General features: G+C 46.6%; 1 protein-coding gene across 2 annotated transcripts in view; it reads right to left on the bottom strand.

The window, feature by feature from the left end:
- KNTC1 (kinetochore associated 1) overlaps positions 1-21,676 on the bottom strand; it is a 913,665-nt gene that overhangs the window by 854,181 nt on the left and 37,808 nt on the right. The gene's annotated exons all lie outside the window — the stretch shown is intronic.

The following is a 21,676-nucleotide window of genomic DNA, read 5'->3' as shown; positions in this document are numbered from 1 at the left end:
TAGCTCTTGTTGGACGGCATCTTTAACCGCAATGGGTATGTTTCTGACTTTGTGGGATACTGGACTCGCATTTTCCTTGAGAAGTATTTTGTGTACAAATTTCTCGAGTTTGCTTATTGTGCCTCCGAACACTTTGGGGAAGTCTTGTTTCAATTTCTCCAAATCTGGCTAACTGCCACCGTCCGTCAGTAGTACTTGTTCCTTGCCACCTGGGTCTAATTTTATTGCAAGGTCTCCCTGATCTCTCCATCCAAGCACCGAGGGTCCTCGCTCCGCCACATACAGCTTGCATACTGCCTATCTCCCTCTGAATTCGAACTTCAGGGTTCTGTACTCTACCATGGGAATTAGGTTGTTCGTATACGATATCGGTCGTATGTCCGGCGGATTCAATTGCGGGCCAAGACTGGGTCTGAATTCTTCCTCCCATACCGATCTTTGTACAATGGAGTATGGTGATCCAGAGTCCATCGCAATCTAGATTTTCACCCCTCCAATTAGCATGTCTGCTCGTGGTTTATCTGAGCGCTTGCCAGATACATCCAACACTTGTTCTTCAACACATAGTACCATGTAATCGTCCTCCGGATCTTCCTCTGCTGGGTCTCCTGCCGGGGATTGCGCAATGTACTTCACCATCGACTTCTTCCCTTTCTTGCGACACTTTCTCACAATGGCCGATCAAGCCGCAGAACGTGAACTTGGCGCGGAATGCGGGGCATCGCTTGTCTTGGGCTGTGTGTGCTGTGCTTCCACACCTATAGCACGCAAACCTGATATCCGCGGTTTGTCTTCTGGAAGGTCCCGGTTTTCCTGACCATTTGGACACGTTACTCCCATCTCCTGTTGCCCCCTCTCTGTTTGCTTGGGGACTCCGCTTCATCAATTTTGTTGACCATAATCCTTTGGGCGTTCTCCTTTTTCGCTGCTTCGGCGCAACGTTTTGAGAGTTCCGCTTTCTTTACCATTGCGATCACCTCTTTGAGTGTTGCTTCGCCGTGCGCCCACACTTTATCCTGCACTGATTTGTTGGTAGTGTGCATTACAATTTGATCTTTGATGAAGTCGTCTTGAAGTTGTCCATATTTACAAGTGATCGCTAGTCGTCTCAGTGCTGCGACATAATCGTCTATGGATTCTCCTTCTTCTTGCTTCCTTTGTTGGAAGTTGAACCGATCAATGGAGACACACACAGCCGGGCAGTAGTGATGGTCGAGATCCTCCAAGGCATGGTGTAACGGGGAGGACGGGGGACCTCCTGGCTTACCTGTGTCACCTCTTTTTGCTCAGTATCCAGGGGAGTGGAGAGACACCGGACTGCATGACGACACAGACGCCGAAGACTTAGGCGAGTCCTGTTTCTTTAACTGGGCGGAGCTGGGATCCGATGACATCGCCGGACACGCCTCCGCTGGCCAGGTAAAGGACGCCCAGGAATCCAAACAGGTGTGTTACACACCCGGAGGTGAGCGGAGACTGAAGGAGGTGTACGAGAGAGGAGGAGAGTTGAGACAGAGAACGACGGCGGAGGAGAGGCGGGAGCTGAGGAGCGGTATCGGTGGAGGAGCGGAGCTGAGTCAGGACGAGGACGAGGACCAGGAGGAGAGGCGGGAGCTGAGGAGCGGTATCGGTGGAGGAGCGGAGCAGAGTCAGGACGAGGACGAGGAGGCAAGAGGCGGCGAGACAGGGCGGAGGAGAACCGGGACGACGGAAGGAGAAGCAGACAGAGAGAAGATGTCATGCCTGTCATGTACACATGACGGACCATCAAGATTCCGTCCGCATTGAGAGAAGTGAGCGGTGGTTGGCAGTGGTTGGCAAAAACCGTGAAGAGCAGAATGCGCATGCGCGGGAGAGTAGCGGTAAAGACAAAAACCCGCCCTACGCGCACAGGAAATTGCTTTGCGTTTAGCTAGCCTGAGTTTGTCGTTCCGGGTTATTTGGCGTCCGAGGAGAGAGGAGTTAGGAGTTTGGCGTTCAGGTACCGTTCAGCGTCTTGCTTACAGTGGTGAAGCTTATAGCTTCCATTCACTTCGTCCCTTTGTTTTGTTATCCGTTTGAACTTTCATTTACCCGCGGTTAGCGGTTGTCGTCTTGGTTGCTTATGGTGTTTTCCTTTATTGAATAAGTCGATCGGGTTCTTTTATGTCCCTTCATTGTTACCGGTCTTGACTCTGGATTTACTACGGTGCACCTATCCGGTGCTCAGGGTGAGTGAGTGCTTCGAGGCTTAGTAAGAACAGTAACTCGTAGTATAGCAGCTAATGGGAGTTGTTTTTGTATTCAAGGGATCAGACACTAAAAGCCTACAGTCAGCGCAGTACAGAGTTCCTGTCGTTTTCTTTTCCTGTGATACACGGTTCTTGTTCTTCTGCATTAAGGTATTACAGAGAATCAGCATATAACATACCAAAGAGACACGGGGAGGGGTTGGTTTTTCATTACTGTTTATTTTATGTTTCTGCAGTTCCACAGCAGTGAAGACTACTAATTCTACGTTGACGAAGACCTTGGTGTGTCTGTCTTATCTTCCCCTTCCTACCCTTGTTTTGTTCCCCTGTGTTCCCTGGGTCACTCTTTGGACGTTAGTGTTTTATCCTGACGCCTGGAGGGTGATTAGGGGAATCAGGGGGTCTAACGTCGTGGATCCAGGACTCTTCTGAGACTAAAGGTGCGTGCATGACAGAAGAGTTCCAGCAAGCCAGGTGGCCAACCGGAAAACGCTTCGCCCAGCCACACATCGAGGGAAGTGTGGCTACCAGAGGTACGGTCACGGCTTTCGGGCTGGGCGGGATTTAAGTGGGTCAAACCCCCTTGAAACGTTCCTGACACACACCCAGTGCACTACCTTTCCCTCTCACCCCCTTCACTGCGAGGTAGAGCCTGATTCTTGTGCACGTGTGTACCCTCACTCCCTCCCCTGTGAGACCTGACCGGACAAGAGTCTAACAGTGCGCTATATCTTTTTTTCTTCCTGGCACGGAGGAGACGCCTCATTGACGTGGAGGGGAGAACTACCAGTCCCAGAAGGCCTCGGGACGAAAGGCGAAACACCATAGACAAACGCCAGCAAAGACTGTCGGAGGACACAGAGACCCCCTTGCCCTATTACAGAAAAACAACCCACCGGAAACGGACATTCAAAGCAATAAAACCTTCCTTGCCCAGAGTACCGGTGTCTGTCAGTCTATTTGAGGGGCCGTTAGCCCCGGTCTTTCCTGCTACAACCAGTCAGGGACGCCCCGAGGCCTCACACATGCTTTAAGACGTCGTGGTCTGCTGCTTGCATCGTCGCGGGTACGATATTTGCTAACACCCTTATCCCTTCAGGGCCCAAATTGTGTAGGAGTAACCGTTTTTTCCTTGCGCTAGAGAACGCTTCCCCATTTTCATCTTCTAAGGCTTCTACGTAGTTTTTGAAGTATTCCCTCCAATTCTCCCATTTCATTTGGGGTTCACCTGATCTGGGTAGGAATGGAATTGGTGCCGTGAGGGATGTCGCTTGGTTGCTCATCTTGGGCACTGCCCTCGGTCGTTCTCCTTGGTTCCCAGGGCTGCCTGGCGCACTGCTGTGTTCTCCTTGATCCGAACCTTCTCCCTGGCTTTTGGGGCTGCCTGGTGCGCTGGCACTTCTGTCCTGTAACTTGTTTTCATCCCCCGTGCCACTGTCTCTTTTCTCTGCCAGGGCCTCAGTGGGGCGTCGTCACCACCTTACAGTGCTACTCCTGGGGGCTTCGTAGTAGGCCCGGGGCACGTGGTGCGCGTGGTTGGGACTTGTGCGCTTCTGCCACGCTCTTCTGTGAATAGTGTGTGTGCTCTCTGTACCGGTGTCCCCACGATTTCTGACCTTGGCACGTGGTCTGGGCGTCGCCGTGATTTATCATTTTTCGTTTCGGGGTGAAGTTGGTGGGAGATCCCACTCCTCGTCGCCACTGAAATGTTGCTGCATCACCCCTAAATGAGGACACGGTAGCGGGGAGTGTTTCCAACAGGTTCGTTTATTGAGGAAAAGTATTCCTATTCATAAGAGCGCCGAGCGTCTACTATTGACTGGCTCCAGTCGCTTCTGCTCCCGATCTGCGCTTCGCGCTCGCACCAATGCCCTTCGCGCATGCGCATACGTTCACGCTCCGGCGTACCGCGTCATCACGCAGGTGCCCGGAGCTAGAGCGCGACACTACAATGCTGAGTCTGAAATGCAAACAGGAAAGCAAGGCTCGTGTATTTTCTCTTCCATACAAACATCCTTCTATGAAGTGCTTTAACAGCGGCTCTAAAAATACAGTAACCTTGCTTAGAATTTCTGATACTATCGCACTGTAAATATAACAGTCTGTTAGAAGACATGCGTCTAACCAAAGAAGTAATGTCTAGTCAACCAGTCACTTTGCCTGTGTTCTTGTCCATTAACCATCCATCCGAGTATTTGTGTTTGTTGGAGATTTCTATGCATTTATGTTCAAGTCTATTGCCTATGTATAAAATTGAACGCTTTGAAACTTTGGGCTTGAGCCCTAAACTCTTATAAAACATATGCCTCTAAACAGAAAATGTAGAGCATGCCTATCAATATGTGTACAGCCGTGCAAGGTGAGCCTTGTTCTGCACATATGAACACACTTGAATAACGTTTCTAATATCAGTTTCTGTTATGGCCCTGCCCCTTCAGCTCCCACCTCATCCTCTGTTTTGTAACTCCTTCTGCCATTTGTGGCCAAACAATATCAGCAGTGTAAAAATATAAGACTTGCAAGTGCTTCCAGATCACCCCTCTTTCTAGAATATTCCTCAAACTGAGGACTGCAGGGATGCACAGAGGTCTATTATTATAGCTTGGCATAGGACTTCGTACAGTACCTGCTGCGTCTCGAGGATAGGCAGTCAAAGAACTAAAGCACGTAGGGACATATCTATCAAGATTAGCACTTGCGATTTGCAAATTGCGATTTCTACCAAATTGCAATTTGGAAATAGCAACTCCTAACGTATGGCAGTTTTAAATTTAGATTAGCGATTTCTAGTGAATGAATGAATGCAGTCTTATATTGCGCAGACTTAGCCCATGGGCATCAAGGCGCCTAACAAGAATAAATCCAAGATGTGTGAACCAGGAGCTAGCTTACAGGTATGCCTCTGAAAATAGCCATGTTTTTAATGCCTTCCTAAAAGGACCGATGGCAGGTTGTGTCTTTAATTCCGGGGGAAGAGTGTTCCACAGCCTAGGGGCTAGAACAGAAAAGGCCCTACCACCCCACCGGACTCTCCTAACCCGGGGGACCATCAGGAGGTTCTTACTGGAGGAGCACAGGTTTCTACAGGGCGTGTAAGAGACTAGAAGAGATTGAATATTTTCAGAGCCTTCTCCAAATAGTGCCCCGTAGACAAGACAAAGGATCTTGAAAGAAATCCTGGCCTGAATCGGGAGCCAATGCAGACTCTTCCTGGCAAGAGTAGCAGATGAGCGGCTGGGTACATCAAGGATGAACCTCGCTGCTGCATTTTGTACAGTCTGCAGCCGTTGTATCAGGCCTGAATTAATGCCAGAGTAGAGTGCGTTACAATAATCTAACTGGGAGAGGACTAGGGCCACTACAGTCTGTTTACGGGCTTTCAGGGAGAGATAATGAGTAATTTTCCTCAAGGTCCTGATGACGCCCCAGCAGGTGGAGACCGTCCTGTTAACCTGCTGGTCCATAGCAAGAGAGGTATCAAGCATCACGCCCAGATTCCGGGCGGATTTAGTGGGCCGTGGGCTCTCTCCCAGACATGGGGGCCACCAATCAGTTGACCAGGCATCCTGGTCTCTCCCGAAGATCAAAACCTCGGTTTTCTCTCCGTTCAGCTTCAGTGAATTACAAATCATCCACCGTGAAACTGCCTCCATGCAGTTCCTGAAGCTGAGAACGGAGGTACTCGCCGGGTGGGAAAGCGAGACCAGGATTTGGGTGTCATCGGCGTATGACACCACCTCCATCCCAAAAGATCTTACCAACCTGGCGAGTGGGGCCACATATATGTTAAAAAGAGTGGGGCTTAAAGCCGGCCCCTGTGGTACCCAACAGCACACAGGTTTAGAAGGGGACAGAAATTCTCCTAACTTAACCCTCTGCTCTGTCTGACTAAGGAAGGAGGACAGCAGATTAAATGCAGAGCCCTCTACCCCTACCTCCCTAAGGCGAGATGTAAAACTGCAGGGAGATAGGGTATCAAAAGCTGCTGTCAGATCTAGCAGGACCAGTAAAGTAGTCTGCCCTTGATCAAATCTTGTACGGATATTGTTAACAACCGCCGTGAGGGCTGACTCGGTGCTATGGTGCTTCCTGAACCCATGTGGGTCACAAATAACTCACCTCATGAATTTTTATAAGGTAGGCTACAATTTGCGACCCACTAAGAACTGGCGCCATCACAGGGATGGTAGCCTGCTTGGGTCAGCAGACCACCACGTCTGCGATTGATTCGTTTTTAAAAAAAACATTTTTTTTATATAATGCTGCCCATTTTCCAAAAGGTTTTTTCACTCTTTAAGACGAAGCAGTGGTCTCATGGACTACTGCCTACTCTTTAAACTTTTTTTACATTCATAAAGGGGAAGACGTCCCCATTGGCACCTTCCCATTTGTGAATGGGTTACCACAACCTATTTGTAGTTGCTACATTTTTAATGTTTTCAACCAGAATCCAGTCGCAAAGCATTAATTAATCCCATTACGATTCAGTTTTTGGAAGAAAGGAGGACCCTTGCAAGTACCTAATCAGTATTTGGTTGCGAATCCAAACTGTGATTAGGTAAAGTGTTACTGAATTGCAGTTTGGGTTTCATACATGCCAAAATGATTTTTCCAGTCGCAAATAGGGCGATGCAAAATAGCTCAATATACCTGACCCTGTAGTGTGACCCTTCTGCAGCACAGGCAACTGCACCAATGATAGTCTCTCCTCCTGTACCCTTGCAATGGAGATTTAAAAATGTACTGTCTTGGGGTAATGTTGGAGCCACGTGGATGAATATGGAGAACCTAGGTGCTTGAGATAAAAGCATGTGCTGCTTATGCTGAAGATGTGCCATTTCTATGTATAATAATTGGATGGTTCACACACTCCGGTTTAGTCACTAATGTGGTAAACTTTTCCTTTTAGAATGGTTATCCCCTGATGGAGGGCAACACCAGCCTGAAATGCACTGGGATCATCAATACTACAAGAATACATTGCTCAATGGATGGAGTCACCAAAACTGAACCTTTTACCCCCAATTGACAACTCTCTGGCCACATGTCAGTCCCTTGTAAAAGGTACCAGGGATACCAAGGCCCTGCTGCCAGGGAAGGCCTCTAAGAGCTGAAGCACTTATTGTGCCACCCTTAGAGGCCCTTTACATTTTTTTTTATTTCTCTCTCTCGCTCTCTCTCCCCCTCTCATTGCAAGCTGCATGTTTTGGTGCCGAACAAAGTGAGGAGTCGACATGGCACTCAGTCCTGTGTGCCATGCCAACAACCCACTGCCCTGGCATAAGTCAGCCAGCCACCCATCTATCTGGGTGCGCAATACCAGTGGTGAGGGTACAGGTGCATGAGACCTGTACCCCTACAATGTCTAGACCAATTGCGATTCTCCTATTACCATGACTAGAGAATCTGGATTTCATTAAAGACACAAAGGCTAATATTATGCATATTTCTTTTAATGTAGTCCAAGCAGCTGCATACATCAAAGCAAAAAGGTTCCAGAATAGAACATTAAGAAACATATAAAAGGCATGAGCACATAACAATCTGCCTCTTTTAAATGTGGTATAGAGTAGGATAAGTCCAATAAACTTTAAAGAGTCCCAAGAAACGATCACGAAACGAAGGAAAAAGATGAACGATGGGCTGAAGAGTACTGTAAAGAAACGGGATATATGCACACATGCCAACCAGATCAATAATACCATGTTTTGTTATTTACAAAATGCCAATAAAAATATATATATATCTTTTTTTTTTTTAAAAGGATGAACGATAATTGAACCGGTTCAAAGGTCAAAATTATGAAGTTATGAGAGATTATCTGAAAAAAGAGAAACATAAGTAGTCCAAGAAGAATAAAAGCAAAAAAGGAGGCAAACGATGTAATTAACAAATGTAAAATAAAAGGCAAGCAAGCATTTATAAATTGCGAAAATCATCAAGTAATCATGAAGGATACAATAAACAAAGTACATCACAGAAATTTTACACTAACAATATACATACTGTATGCTTAAATTAACCAACCAAGGGAAAGGGTGGGAGGGATAATGTTAGCCTCCGTGTCTTTAATGAAATCCAGATTCTCTAGTCATCGTAATAGAAGAATCGCAATGTCATTACAAGACCAGAGGCTACCATTATGCATGTTGGTAGCTTTGTAAGACAACATCAGACATGTGAGCGATTGGTTTACAATAATGCTGTGCCAAAGTCCTAGCATTAGACCAATCAGCAGCTTTAAGAATATCATCCAACTAACCACCGGACCAGAAGGATTTACTGGCCATAGCACCTCTGATAGAATGAGCTTTGAATATTTTTAGATCGATACCTGCGAAATCCATAACAATTTTAACCCATCTAGCAATAGAAGCAGAGGTAATACCTTTGTGAGGTTGAACGAAGGAGATCAGTAACTGATTCATACCAGAAGGGCGAAGAGCGTTCATTCTGCAGTCGTACTCTTTCATACAGTCTACAACACAAAGTTTTTTGCATAGATCAAAATGTGGGTAGAAGATAGAGTCAGACATAGTCTTGGTTCTTCTAAACAATTCGAAATTGACTCCAAACATGTTGTAGGATCTATGTGAAATTTCAAGAGCTTTAACATCAGAGACCATACGACAAGATACTAAGCAAAGCAGTGTAGTGAGCTCGATGGAAAGATTTTTCCTGTTCAAAAAAGTATTATTAGGCCAGCTAAAGAAAAGGTCAAGAATTAGTTTGACATCCCAGAGAGATGGATATCTTGGTTTAGGAGGTCTCCTAAGTCTAATACTTTTGAGGACTCTACAAATGATGGCGTTCTTACCTACCATTTTACCATTTACTAGAGCATGTCCTGCGGAAATAGCCGATCTATAACAATTGATAGATCTATAACTAAGACCCCTTTCGAAATGTTCCACAAGGATATTAACTATGTCAACAATAGGTGCCTCCACGGAATCCAGATTCCTTTCCAAGCACCAACGTACCCAAACTTTCCAAATGTTATACCGGTCGTGTGTACTAGGGGCCCAAGACTCTCAGCGGAGAGTTGAAACTGTTGACGAAAGTCCTGAGAGAACGTTGGATCTCCTGACACTCCAGGCAAGAAGGTTCAAATTCCCTGTTTGAACTAGAGGGTGAATTTGTCAGTCTACATCTGTAAGAAGATCCGCGAGGGAAGGAATTAGGAAGGGAAGGTAGTAAGTCAGCTCTAGGGTAGTAGGGAACCAAGCTTGGGATGGCCAAAAGGGATTCACTAGGACAATGGAACAGCGTTTATGTCTCACCTTCTGGAGGACTCTCTGGATCATGGCAAAGCGGGGGAAAGCATACGCGTTGGGCCCTTTCCAGCATTGGAGAAATGCGTTCACCACTATTGCACCTGAGTCGGGCATCCAACTGTAATAATTTTCCAATTGGAATGTCAGTCTGCTAGCAAAGAGATCTATTTGGAGAGAACCCCAAATATTGTTGAGCGAATTGAAGACAGATGTTAAGCTTACAGTCGCTGTGATCTAAAAGGAACCTAGAGTTCCAATCCCCACATAAGTTTGATTTCCCTCGAAGATATTCTGCCCGTAGAGAGATCTTGTGTTCCAGGCAGAACATCCAATGTTTCTTGGCTAAATTCGCGAGATCTGCCGACTTGGTACCTCCCAGACTATTTATATACGCAACCGCAGACAAGTTGTCCATTTTTAGAATGCCTGAAACTCATTAGTGCATAAAGACCGGCGGTCAGTTCTAGGTAGTTCATATGGTGAGAAGATTCTTCCTGAGACCAAACTCCTCCTGTGTTCTGATCTAGGAGACAGGCTCCCCAGCAATGAAGGCTCGCATCTGATTCTAAGACAAAGTCTGGTGCTGAAACAAAGATTGCTTTGCTGTTCCAAGCATCCAAATTCTCTAACCAACAGGTCAGTTCTAATTATGCTTCTTAGTTCAGGGAAATAGATCTCCGTACCAGAGGCCTGATCTCAGAGCCCTCACTTTTATCCTTTGAAGGGCTCGATAATTTAGGGAACCCCGAAAGATAGCTTGGATAGAGGAGGAAAGGAGACCCAGTAGCCTGGCTAGTTCCCTCAAGGATATATTCTGTTGTTTCAGAAAGTGTCTCATCTCTTTCCTGATTTTGGAAATTTTCTTTGATGGTAGAAGGCGGCGGCATTTTGTGGTATCCACAGTGAAATCCAAGAATTCCAGAGTTCTGGAGGGAGATAGTATTGACTGCTCTCTATTCATGTTGAACCCCAGCTTTTCTAAGAGGTCTATTACAGTCTTCAGGTCTTGAATGATTTGAGAATGATCCTGGCATAAGATGAGGATATTGTCTAAGTATATGATGAGACGAATACCCCTTTCTCGTAATGAGGAGGCGACTGATCTAATCACTTTGGTGAAACACCATGGGGCTGAGGAGAGGCCGAAAGAAAGTGCTTGGAATTGAAAGAGATGGTTTTTCCAAATAAGCTGAAGAAAGGGTTGATGAACCTTGGCCAGAGGAATGGTAAAATAAGTGTCCTTTAGGTCTAATTTGACTAGCCAGTCTCCTAATAAGTCTCTCAGAAGATGGATGCCCTCCATCTTGAAGTGTCTGCAAACAAGATATTTGTTGAGCTCCCTTACGTTCATGACGGGCCACCAACTCTTGTCCTTTTTCTCTACGAGGAAGAGTGTGCTTATAAACTTCAACAATTGCACCTTTCTGAAGCATGGAGGAAATCTCCTCCACTATTATTTTTTTCTTGCTCTAGAGTGAGGGGAATGTCTCTGGGAAAAGAGGTTTGTGTAGAAATTTCCATAAAGTCTATTGTAAACCCTTTCACAGTATTCAGAAACCATGGGTCTTGAATAATTAGTGTCCAGTTGTGAAAAAAGAATTTTAGTCGGCCTCCCACCTTTGGGGAAAATGAAGGGGGTGGGGAAAGAATTGTAGTACTCACTTGGAGGGTTGATGTCACTTGATGCTCCTTGTGCTCTGAAGCTTCTTGAGCAAAAGCCTCTTCCTCTTTGCGGCTAAAATTGAGGGGTATTAGAGGATTGGTAACCCCTTCCGCCGTAACCTCTAGACCTAGAGTAGGGCCTGCGGTTGAAGTGGCAGGAAGAGAGGGCCCCTACCCCCGGCCCTGCCAAAAAGGTTATTGGTGTTGAAGACTCTTCATATTTTGATGGGCCTTGTCTAATGCTGTAAAGGTAGATACATATTTACCTAAAGTCTTAATCAGGTCTTCACCAAAAAGTAAACCCTTATGGTTGAGAGAGGGCTCCTGGTCAGTCATGTCACTCAATTTAGGACTGATTTTGGTGAGAACCACCCTTCTCCTCTTGGAGTGGAGGCTGGCATTGGCGTTGCCCAATAAAACTAATGCCCTCTGGCTCAAGCCTAGAATTACTTCGGTGTCCAGTGGAGCGTCATTGATGCGGGTATCTTCAGCTGTATCGATGATTTTGGCTAAAGGACCTAGGATATAGAGAACCCAATCTGGGCAACCTGTAAGGGATCTCTCCATTCCTTTCCTGGGGTCTCTCCCAGGCTTAAAAAGATATTTGATAAGTTCAGGGTCAAGATTTGGGGTTTGGCAGGCTTCATCCTCGATGGAGGGTCTTAAGCATTGAGCTCTCAGTAAATTGCGAGTGTCTCTCTCAAAAGGGTTTCTCAGCCATTTTTAAATGAATTTGCTCACGTGTTCTTGGGGAACCCATTCTGAACTCGTTGGGTGTTTAATATTAAGAGGAGAAAATATTTCTTCTCCTAAGGGATCTATTATACTGTCTTTTGACAAAGAACGGAGATCTTCCCCAAAAGGTTGAGAATTAAACTCCTGATCAACCTCATCCAAGTCCAAGATATATTCATCAGGAAAATCAGAGGCATCATCGTCTTGAAAATGATCGTCTCCCAATTGAAGATCATTAAGTTGAGCACTTCGATATTTTGTGTCACTGAGGACACCTTTAAGAGTAGTGCCGCCAAGGATACCCAATGTATTTGAGGTGTGGAGACCTCCCATGTAAGTTGAGGTGCTGGGAGCTCCCATAGTGCTCTTGGGGATATAATCAATATTATTATTCTTTTTCCCCTTACTTCAATGAGATCAATCGGTAGGTAGGGTATGTTGGACTTCAACAGTATCATCTTCCTCAGAGGGGAGCGATCTTTTTGATGCCTTTACTTTAGATAATGTTTCCAACATACAGGATCTCATTTCATTATGGATCATGCTTTTGATTGCTTTATTCTCCATATTAGGGATGGGGGCGCTAGCCTCATCCGAGTCTATATCAGACATTGTATGCAAGTCAAAGGAATAGATATCCCCCGCCATCTCCCCTCTAACAAAGATCGAGGACTCACCGGGCTCCAGACCAGAGAGGGACAAGTCGGGTTCTCGTTCCCCCATCTCCAGGAGGCGTAGATACAACACGCTGCTCCCGCCTCCTCCAGGACTGCAACAGATGCCTAGGAGGGACCGGAGAATAGTGATTCTATCAGCGATCTCAGGACGTGCTCCATTGGACCCGCGAGTGCCCCTCCAACACGTGACCCAGGACCTGAGACTAAAACAAGCACAGACGACTGCTGGGAGCAAGGTGAGAGCTGAGGAAGAGCTCCGTAGTGCCAGTCTTCAAGACAGCCGCTCCCAGCCCCGAATATCTATAGCGCCCGATTTATACATGCTGCCCGGATCTAAGGAGGCCCCGACCTCGGATTCCTCAGACCCTAACTCTTGGCCATTTACCGCTGCCTTTGAATTGGGCTAAATTTGCGAGTCTGACAACCCCCACTGGATGAAGCCCCTCTGACGTCAATGGTAATGGCGGGGCCACCACCGAAATCCTGTATGGCAGACAAAGTTCACTTTTTTCTTCCCGAATTCTAACCAATGGGTTGTGAACCAGCGACAGAGAGGGTGCATGGCATGACATGGAACCTGGAATTATACCAACAGTGGTATGCACTGAGTTTTCAGAGTCTACAGGGATACGTGAGACAACAAAGCTGCGATGTAATCAACCCACACAGCGATCGCTCCTGAAATACCACCTGTACCTGCCTAAAATGACGGCCGCAACAACCCCTCCTGCGTCTCTCGTGACCTTTTCTCCCTCCTCCCCCTACCCCTCCCCGCTCTACTCTTCTCCACTTTCCTGCTACTGACCTTTGACCTCACATGTCCTGGCCCTTAGTCCCCACCCTGTTTATCTGTGAAACTTCCCCTCGTCAATTGAGATTAGTTATTTTGTCTGATGCCCGATGGAGCTACCTGGCTTAGCTATAGGGGAGACAGGTCGGGGATTCCTTCCTTGGTCGTCACCCACCCAGTCGGTCGGTCTTTAGACAGACTTCCTTTCGTCTTATGTCGTGTCTTCCCGCATCCTCCCTCTATGCATGGCTCTCTGTTAATATATTGAGTCTGAACTATTTTGTCTGATGCCCGATGGAGCTACCTGGATTAGCTATAGGGGAGATGGGCCATGGACTCCCTCCTTGGTCAACACCTACCCAGTTGGTCTTTAGACAGACTTCCTTTCGTCTCTCCTTGTTGTCTCTTCCCTTATCCTCCCTTTCTCACCTCCCCTACACCCTCCACTACTTTTCTCTCTCCTTTCTCTCCTCTCCTAATTGTATTGCCTATTTTTTTATGTATTGTGTAATTGATCTTTTTCTGTTACATTGTTGATTCTCATGTAAAGCGCTCTGATACCTTCGGGTCTAGCCAGCGCTATATAAAACTCTTTAAATAAATTAAGGTAATAGGCTTATCTCTTCTTTTTTTAAATTATATATTTCTTTTTTGTGTTAATAAGAATCTTTTTAAAAAAAAAATATTTTTATTAAGTTTTTTATGCACACACAGCATAACACAGAAGCACCACATAACGGAATATGAACAAAAAATGAGATAACAAACAATTCTAATAATACTTTACGAGCCAAAGAAATTTACGAATGGGAAAAAAGGAGACAAAGCATCTAAGCACAGACAGTATAAGAGCCCGTGCTTCTCTCTGTCAGGAGGTATTCCGAATCATCATCTTTCCCCCATCCTCTCACTCCAGCAATGTAGCGGCTCCCAAATGTTCCTCCCTAACCTCCTTGCTCTTCTGCCCTTCCTGGCATAGATACCTTTTTCTAGGTTGAAGACACCCAAAAGAGTAGCCAACCACTGCTGCATATCCGGGGGTGCTTTATCCAGCCAAACCCTTGCAATCGTCAGTCTGTAAACAGTCATTGCCACAAACAAGAATTCCCCATGCTCACTGAACACATCCCACCCCAGTCCCTAATAGTATCCAGGTGGGCGTTAAGATAACATTAAGCCCCAACGTTAAATTCAAAAAGTTCTCTATGCTTTTGAGTAAAGTATGGAGTTGAGGGCAGGTAGCAAAGATGTGAATACAATCTGCCTCTAGTACATTACAGCGAGGACAGGTGGTCCCAGTGGTCCCCCCCCCACCCCCCCACTGCGCAATTCGTGCCGGAGTGTAATAAAGCCAGTAGAGAGTTTTATAGTGCTGGGATTGTAAAGAGGCCGAGCACAGGACTGAGCACCCTAGCTCTAGTGACTCAAAAAAACAGCTCTCGTCGATATCTAGCTTCGTAGCCCATTTATTTGCATATTTACTCAAATCATCCAGTTTGAATCTTGCTAGGGCGGCATAGAGACTGCGAATAGAACACTCCCCGCCCCTTCTATAGCTTCCAGAATACTGTTTTTGGCAAATCCAGCTGCTCCCCCTTTCTTGTTGCCTAGGAAACTCCTCACCTGCAAATATTTAAAAAAAACTCCTTCTACTGATATGAAATCTCTCCTCCAGCGAGGAAAATTGCACTATTCCTCCATCTGGGCCCAACAAATCACCTATCTTAGTTATCCCCTTTCTTACCCAGTCTGCCATGGTTGCGTCGGCAAAAATCGAGGGGGGTAGGGATCTATTTTTATATAGCCGAGTATATCTATTAAACCTCCCCAAGTCCGAATTTTTTGAGAAAGGCCGACCAGATGTTGTGAGCTGCCTTGATCGTCTTAAACCGTGTCCGTTTGAAATAGGAAGAATCAGTACAGCTAAGAAATGCATTCTCAGTACCAGGACCAAGAATAGTTGCATACACCATAGTTGAAGCTGCGGTAATTTTAGGGTCTGGCCCCCCCACCTCCAATCAGTCCCTGCATATACTGCAGAACACAAGCCCTATAATAATATCTAAAATCGGGAACTCCCCACCCTCCCCTTGCCCTAGGTAATGTCATAAACCTATACGCCCTCCTGGTTTTTCCATGAGCCCATATAAATTTATTCAAGATTGCCTCTATCTTATTGAACCAGTGCGCCTCAAATAACAAGGGGATTGCTCTAAACAAATAAAGAAACTTGGGGAGTATTAGCATCTTTATAACATTGGTACATCCTACCAGGGAAAGCTGAAGATTATTCAGCCTAACAAGGTCGCTGCTCACTTTCGACAAGAGCGGAGACATATTTCGCTCTATAACTGTACTTAAATCAGCAGCAATCTCCACCCCTAAATAAACTGCTGCAGGAACCACCCGTGGGTCGTTACAAATGGCATGGGAATTCATAACAATTTGAGTTTTGCCCCCATTAAGCCTGTAGCCCGATATCCTGCCAAATCTCAGGGCCTCCTGCTCTACTTCGCATATTGCCAATGAAGGATTGGGGGTGAGTATAGCAACATCGTCTGCAAATACTAATACTTTAATCTGCCGCCCATTTAAACTAAGAGCGGGAATTCTAGGATTATTAGACAGATTACGCAAGAAAGGGTCCATATATAGCGCAAAGAGAAGGGGGGGGGATGATGGGCATCCTTGTCTCGTTCCCCTTTTAATCTGCACCGAAGCAATGAGCCCCCTATTAATTTAATCCTAGCGGTTGGAGCTTTGTACAACGCCTGCACTGCTTTGATATATCCCTCTCCAATGCCATACCACTTCATCACCTCCCAAAGATACTCCCAGGCGACCCTATCGAACGCCTTCTCCGCGTCGAGAAATAGGGCTGCAATAGGGTCTCCTGCGAGCTCCCCGGCATCATACGAGGTAATGACCTGCCTGATGTGCTCAGTAGTTCCCTTCCCCGGGATAAACCCATGCTGCACCGAGCTGACCATATTCTCAATTATTTTAGCTAATCTTGTCGCTAGAATTTTAGAAAACAGCTTGGCATCGGAGTTCATTAGCGTTATAGGCCTATAAGACCCAGGGGCCGTAGACCGCTTACCCTTCTTCAATATCACTTCCGCCCCTCCTCAAGAGTCTGGTATCGAAAGCCCCCGCTGAGCTTGGATAATTGTATCCTGCATCTCTGCACCGAGAGCTTCCTGGAATTGCTTATAAAATTCGATCGGGATCTGATCTGGTCCAGCGGGTTTTGCTATTGGGAGATCCACCAGTGCAGCGGCCACTTCTTCTAGAGTAATTATGGAATCTAGCCTAGCTTTCTCTTCGTCTGGTAAATCTGTGGGTTCAGAATGCTCTAGATATTCCCTAATGTCGTTATTACCTCCTCCCCCCTCCGCATAGTACAAATCCGAATAGAACCTTCTAAATACCTCTCTGACTCCATCGGGGTCCGATGTCAAGCCCCCCTGCTCATCCATAAAGCTCTTTATATCGCCAGCCGCTGCCTTTTGTCTTGTCCGCACTGCCGGAATATGCCCGACCCTTTCACTCAGCTCAAATGCTTGCTCCTTCTTAGCCAGGTATTTGGCCGCCGTCTTGCTGGCTATATTTTCCATTGCTTCCGCCTTTAGCGCCACAATTTCCAGCAGCTGCTTTTCCAGAGGGCTACCCAGTTGTATTAACCGGACCAGTTCTTCCTCCGCCTCCAATAGAGCGATGACTACTTCATCCATTCTTGCCCTCTCTATTTTCTGCTTATGGAGTGAGTAGCTCAGTGTTTCTCCACGAATTCCTGCTTTGAACGCGTCCCAGGCATTGCCAGAGGACGTGCTCTACCTGTTATTCCGCCAAAATTCCCTTATCCAATTGTCCATATGGCCTCAGTACCCAATATCTTTAAGGAGGGCCCTCTCAAACGTCCAACAGTATGGTTTAATGATTCCCCCTTTTAAATTAATTAATAGGATTAAAGGGTTGTGATCCGATACTATACGGGGTAGTTTCTTAATTTGAGATCGTGGGAGTAGAGAGTAAGTTATCAGGAAATAATCCAGTCTTACCGTAACTCTATGTGGAGCTGAAAAAAAGGTAGTGCCATCCAACTGGGGGTGGAGGTTAGCCCAAAGATCTATCAATGCATTATGCTGTGCCATATCAGACACATCTCTATGCATTCTCCTTTTCCTCCCAATGTACCCCTGCCTATTCTGGATCTCCACTCCAGAAAGACTGTTGATGTTGAAATCCCCACAGCATATCTGCGGCTCCGGCCACCTTGCTAGTTCTAAATCCAGGAATTCAAATATATCCGGGTCATCCCCTGTAGACCTGTATACTGAAACCAGCGTGAATCTCTCTCCCTTGAAGCCTATTTCCATTATAACCCACCTCCCCCATACATCCTCTGTCTTCCTATGCACTATACACTCCCTTCATTTCCCCAATATCGCTACTCCGAGTCTTTGACCCCTGTTTTGTATGAGCTAAGACAGAGAATCCTAACTGTCCAAGCAAATACCCCTTCCCTCCCTCAATATGCGTTTCCTGTAAGCATACGACATCAGGATTCACAGATTTCAGCAAAGCCGACACCCGCAGCCTTTTCTGTCTATCGTTTAAACCCCAAACATTCACTGTCACAATTCGGCAGGTCATTAAAATACATCAAAAGGTTGTTCAACTTCTCCAGCCGACTGTGCAATGTAAACGATACTTAATTGCTGATTCTTAGAAGTGTGCTTATGCGTGTGCTGTGAATGCCCCGTTTCTCCACCCCCTCCCCCTTCCTATCCCCCCCACTCTCTAGCCCGCCCCCTCCCCCTCCCACCCCCTACAGGCAAATAGGTCACTCATGACCTATATGTGGTCGCTTAGAATGCAGCGGTCGCCTCCCCCTCCCTCCCCACAGAAAAAGTCCCTCTACCAAAAAAAAGAAACAACCGAAATTTGAGAAGGTAAACCTTCTTACTGATTCCAACATCTGACCAAATTTACCAAGCATTATGTCCTGTTGCATAAGCCCAATGAGCATCACTTTTCCCTATGCCCCAAAACCTCCACCATATATTCCTTAGCCTTAATCTCTGAAAAAAAACATTCTAGTATGGCCCTTAGTTATAACTTTCAGCTTGGATGGATACAATAGGTAAGCCTCTGATCCCAGGGCCTGGATGGGGGCGATAAGTTGTCTAAGTCTCCACCTACGCTCGACCGTAACGTGGCAAAAGTCGGGCCTAGCAAAAAATTTGACATTATTGAATACCTGCTTTGCCTCTGGGTTTGCCTTTTCCAGGATTAGCTGTCTAAGCAAAAAGTTGCCCACATAAATCAAAATCGCTCTGGGTCTCCCCTCTTGGGTTCCTGTCTGCCCTCTTTTAATTGAGAATGGGAATCGGTGTGCCCTCTGGATCTCTGTCTCCCACTGCCAAGATGATAACTCTGGGAGGGCCCCCTTTAATAAATTTACCACAAAAAGTCTAGCGTCTTCCCCCTCCAGCTCCTCCGCCACCCCCAGCAGGCTAATGTTGTTGCGGCGTTGCCGATTTTCATAATCTTCCAGCTTCCAATTTACATCCTCAGCCATTTTCTGGTGCTCATGTTTAAAAGACTTGAAGCTGTTAAGGTCGTCCTCCAATTTTCCAATTCTCTCCTCCACATGGATAACCCTCTCTACCACCTCATCATATCGTTTGTTCATTTTCCTTAATGTGTTTTGTATTTTCCTTGACTCTCGTCGTGCCCTGCGACTCTCCGTCCTAGCCTCACTTTGCATGGTTTTAAGTGTAATAAATAGTAAATCCATTGAGACTGTCTGAGGTGGAATATCGGGAAAGACCTGCCCACCAGAAAGAAAAGTAGAGCCCTCATGCTCAACGTAGGTTAATGAGGTGGCAGAATAGTCTCAATCTAGTTTTTTCGAGGGGCTGCCTGCGGGGGAGGGGTTCCTTTTATGCAAGCGTTTCTTTTTTTGCGTGCACTTATGAGCTGAGGAACTGCTCCCTGTGCCCGTAAGCTCATCAGAGCTACCCTCATCTATATCCGTGGTCTGGGACTGGTCGTCCTCGTTGACAGAAAAAAAAATCTATCTGGCGAGGTAGCGCCACTGCCAACTCCAGCTTCACTCAGCGTGTCACGCCCCAATTTAGACATTCCAGCAGTAATATCCGACCAGCCCACCGCACTCGGGCAGTTGCCCCATGCATCCTCTGCCTCGGCTTTCTTAAGTTCTCCCTCGGGCCCCTGGACCCCTGGCTCGCCTGCAGATAGTTCCTCGTCTGCACTTCCGACGAGATCCACAGGTCGCCAGGATTGCCTCGGTCTTGTCATCCTGTGTTCGCATCGATGGCTGCTCCAGATCCTGCTCTGGAATTGGCCCTCTCCCTTGCGCTGGTTGCCTAGCAACAGATGCACCAGCGTCCACGAGGGCGTTCAGGCCGCCGGAACCGCCAGAGCCTCAGTTTTTCCGACTCCTGGCAACAACCTCTCCGCACCCCACAGCTAAGCCTGCAAAGCTCTCTATCATCGTAGACTGCCGCAAATTGTTTTCCTTGAGTTTGCTCTTTGCCGGGATACCCTGCTGGGGAGTGTCGTCTGAGGCCCCCCGGAGTGGGCATCGCGTCCATTCCAACTTTTTTCCCTGCTGATTTCCATGCAGCTCCCTTCTGCATGCTTGCACCAGCTAGTGTCTTAGAGTCCGTCCTGCTTTTCTCTTTGCTGGGGGGCTCTTTCTGGCCTTCTAGTGCCTTTGCCGATCCTTTACCATTCTTAGCCTCACTGCCTTTCACCCCTCGAGGGGGCATCTTGAAAAGGCTCCTGAGGACCAACTCAACTACGGCTGTAACCTTCGCTCCGACACGGTAAACTGCTCTGCTAATACTGTCACCGGGGTACTCCTGCCAGAGTCTGACAGCCCGCTCGCTAAACTTCGGAGTCTTTGCTGCAGGGCCCCCTGAAACCAATGTCATTGCCGTGTAAAAGTCGCTCTCAATCCATCTATCCCTCTGTGGTCGGGAGGAGGAGTGGTACGCGACTGCTCACTGCAAACCACTAGCGGCCATCTTGCCGATTGTGTTAAGAATCTCCCCTAAATATATATATATTTTTTTAATATTTTTAATGAATTAAAATATGGCAAAAGTAGGAAGAGAGAAAACTGCACCAAGGTTGTAGGAGTCAGTGGGAGAGAGCACTAAATAATGCCGAAAGTCAGTGGGAGTAAGCCACGAAAAAAAGACTAAGCCTAAAGGGGAATTAAGGGGCAAACAAGCGTTAAAATAATGTAAACTAGTAAAATAGCAGGAGGAACGGGCTCCGATGCGCTGTCAGCTGATCGTGGGGCCGAGCAACTGTCTATGAGCTCGGGCGCAATTAGCTTCAGCTCGTTGCTAGGGAACGGGCATTGCATGGCCAAGAGAAGAGGAAAGCACCTTGGCAACACAGCAAGTGCGCCGCCAAGGTTCCTTCCTCAAATGTTACTCTCCAAAAAACTGAGACATTGAAGGAGCATGCCAAGCCTCGCGGTGCGATCCCAAGGAAAGGGAATCGGATGGGGAGATGGGAACGGTTGGGATCCAGTATTAAGTGCTCGCTCGAGTTTGAGGGCAGTGCGAGAGCATATGCGATGAGAAAAAATAATGAAAATAAAAGCTAAGGTAGTAGTAGAAGAATGAGTGGGAAAGGAAGCAAGGTCAGAGGCCAATCACCGTAAATTGGAGATCGGGTTGACAGAGCTAGGCAAGGAGGGTGGGAAGGGGAATAAAGTCCCCGAGGAAGTTATGAAGGTAGTGCATAAACAAGATAAGGCATTAAGGCATAAATAATAAACCAGTAAGAAGAGTAAAAAAGTAAAAAAGTAAGGAACTTATCTGCTTGGAGCCGCATTTAAAAGAGGCAGATTGTTATGTGCTCATGCCTTTTATATGTTTCTTAATGTTCTATTCTGGAACCTTTTTGCTTTATGATGTATGCGGCTGCCTTGACTGCATTAAAAGAAAAATGCATAACGGTAGCCTCCGGTCTTGTAATGAAATCCTTAGGCATTGTAGGTGCAGTAATGCCATTAACAGTATATGGTGCTGGGAGTTTGTCATTACAAACTCCACAGCACCATAATGGCTTTACTGATAACTGGGAAGTTTGTTATCAAACTTCTCAGCACAATAAACCCACAGTGATGCCAGTGTGGGATTTAATAAAAAATGCACTCAGAGGGCATCTTAGAGATGCCCCCTGAAAAACAACAAACCTCTGGTGGGTTCTCTGACTGGTACATACCAGCTGGCCACCAAAAGGCATATTTCAGGA

This window comes from Lissotriton helveticus, chromosome 11 (assembly GCF_964261635.1).
Source record: "Lissotriton helveticus chromosome 11, aLisHel1.1, whole genome shotgun sequence".
NCBI classification, from domain to species: domain Eukaryota; kingdom Metazoa; phylum Chordata; class Amphibia; order Caudata; family Salamandridae; genus Lissotriton; species Lissotriton helveticus.
The sequence above is the reverse complement of the archived record's forward strand: the minus strand, read 5'-3'. Positions and strand labels throughout refer to the sequence as shown.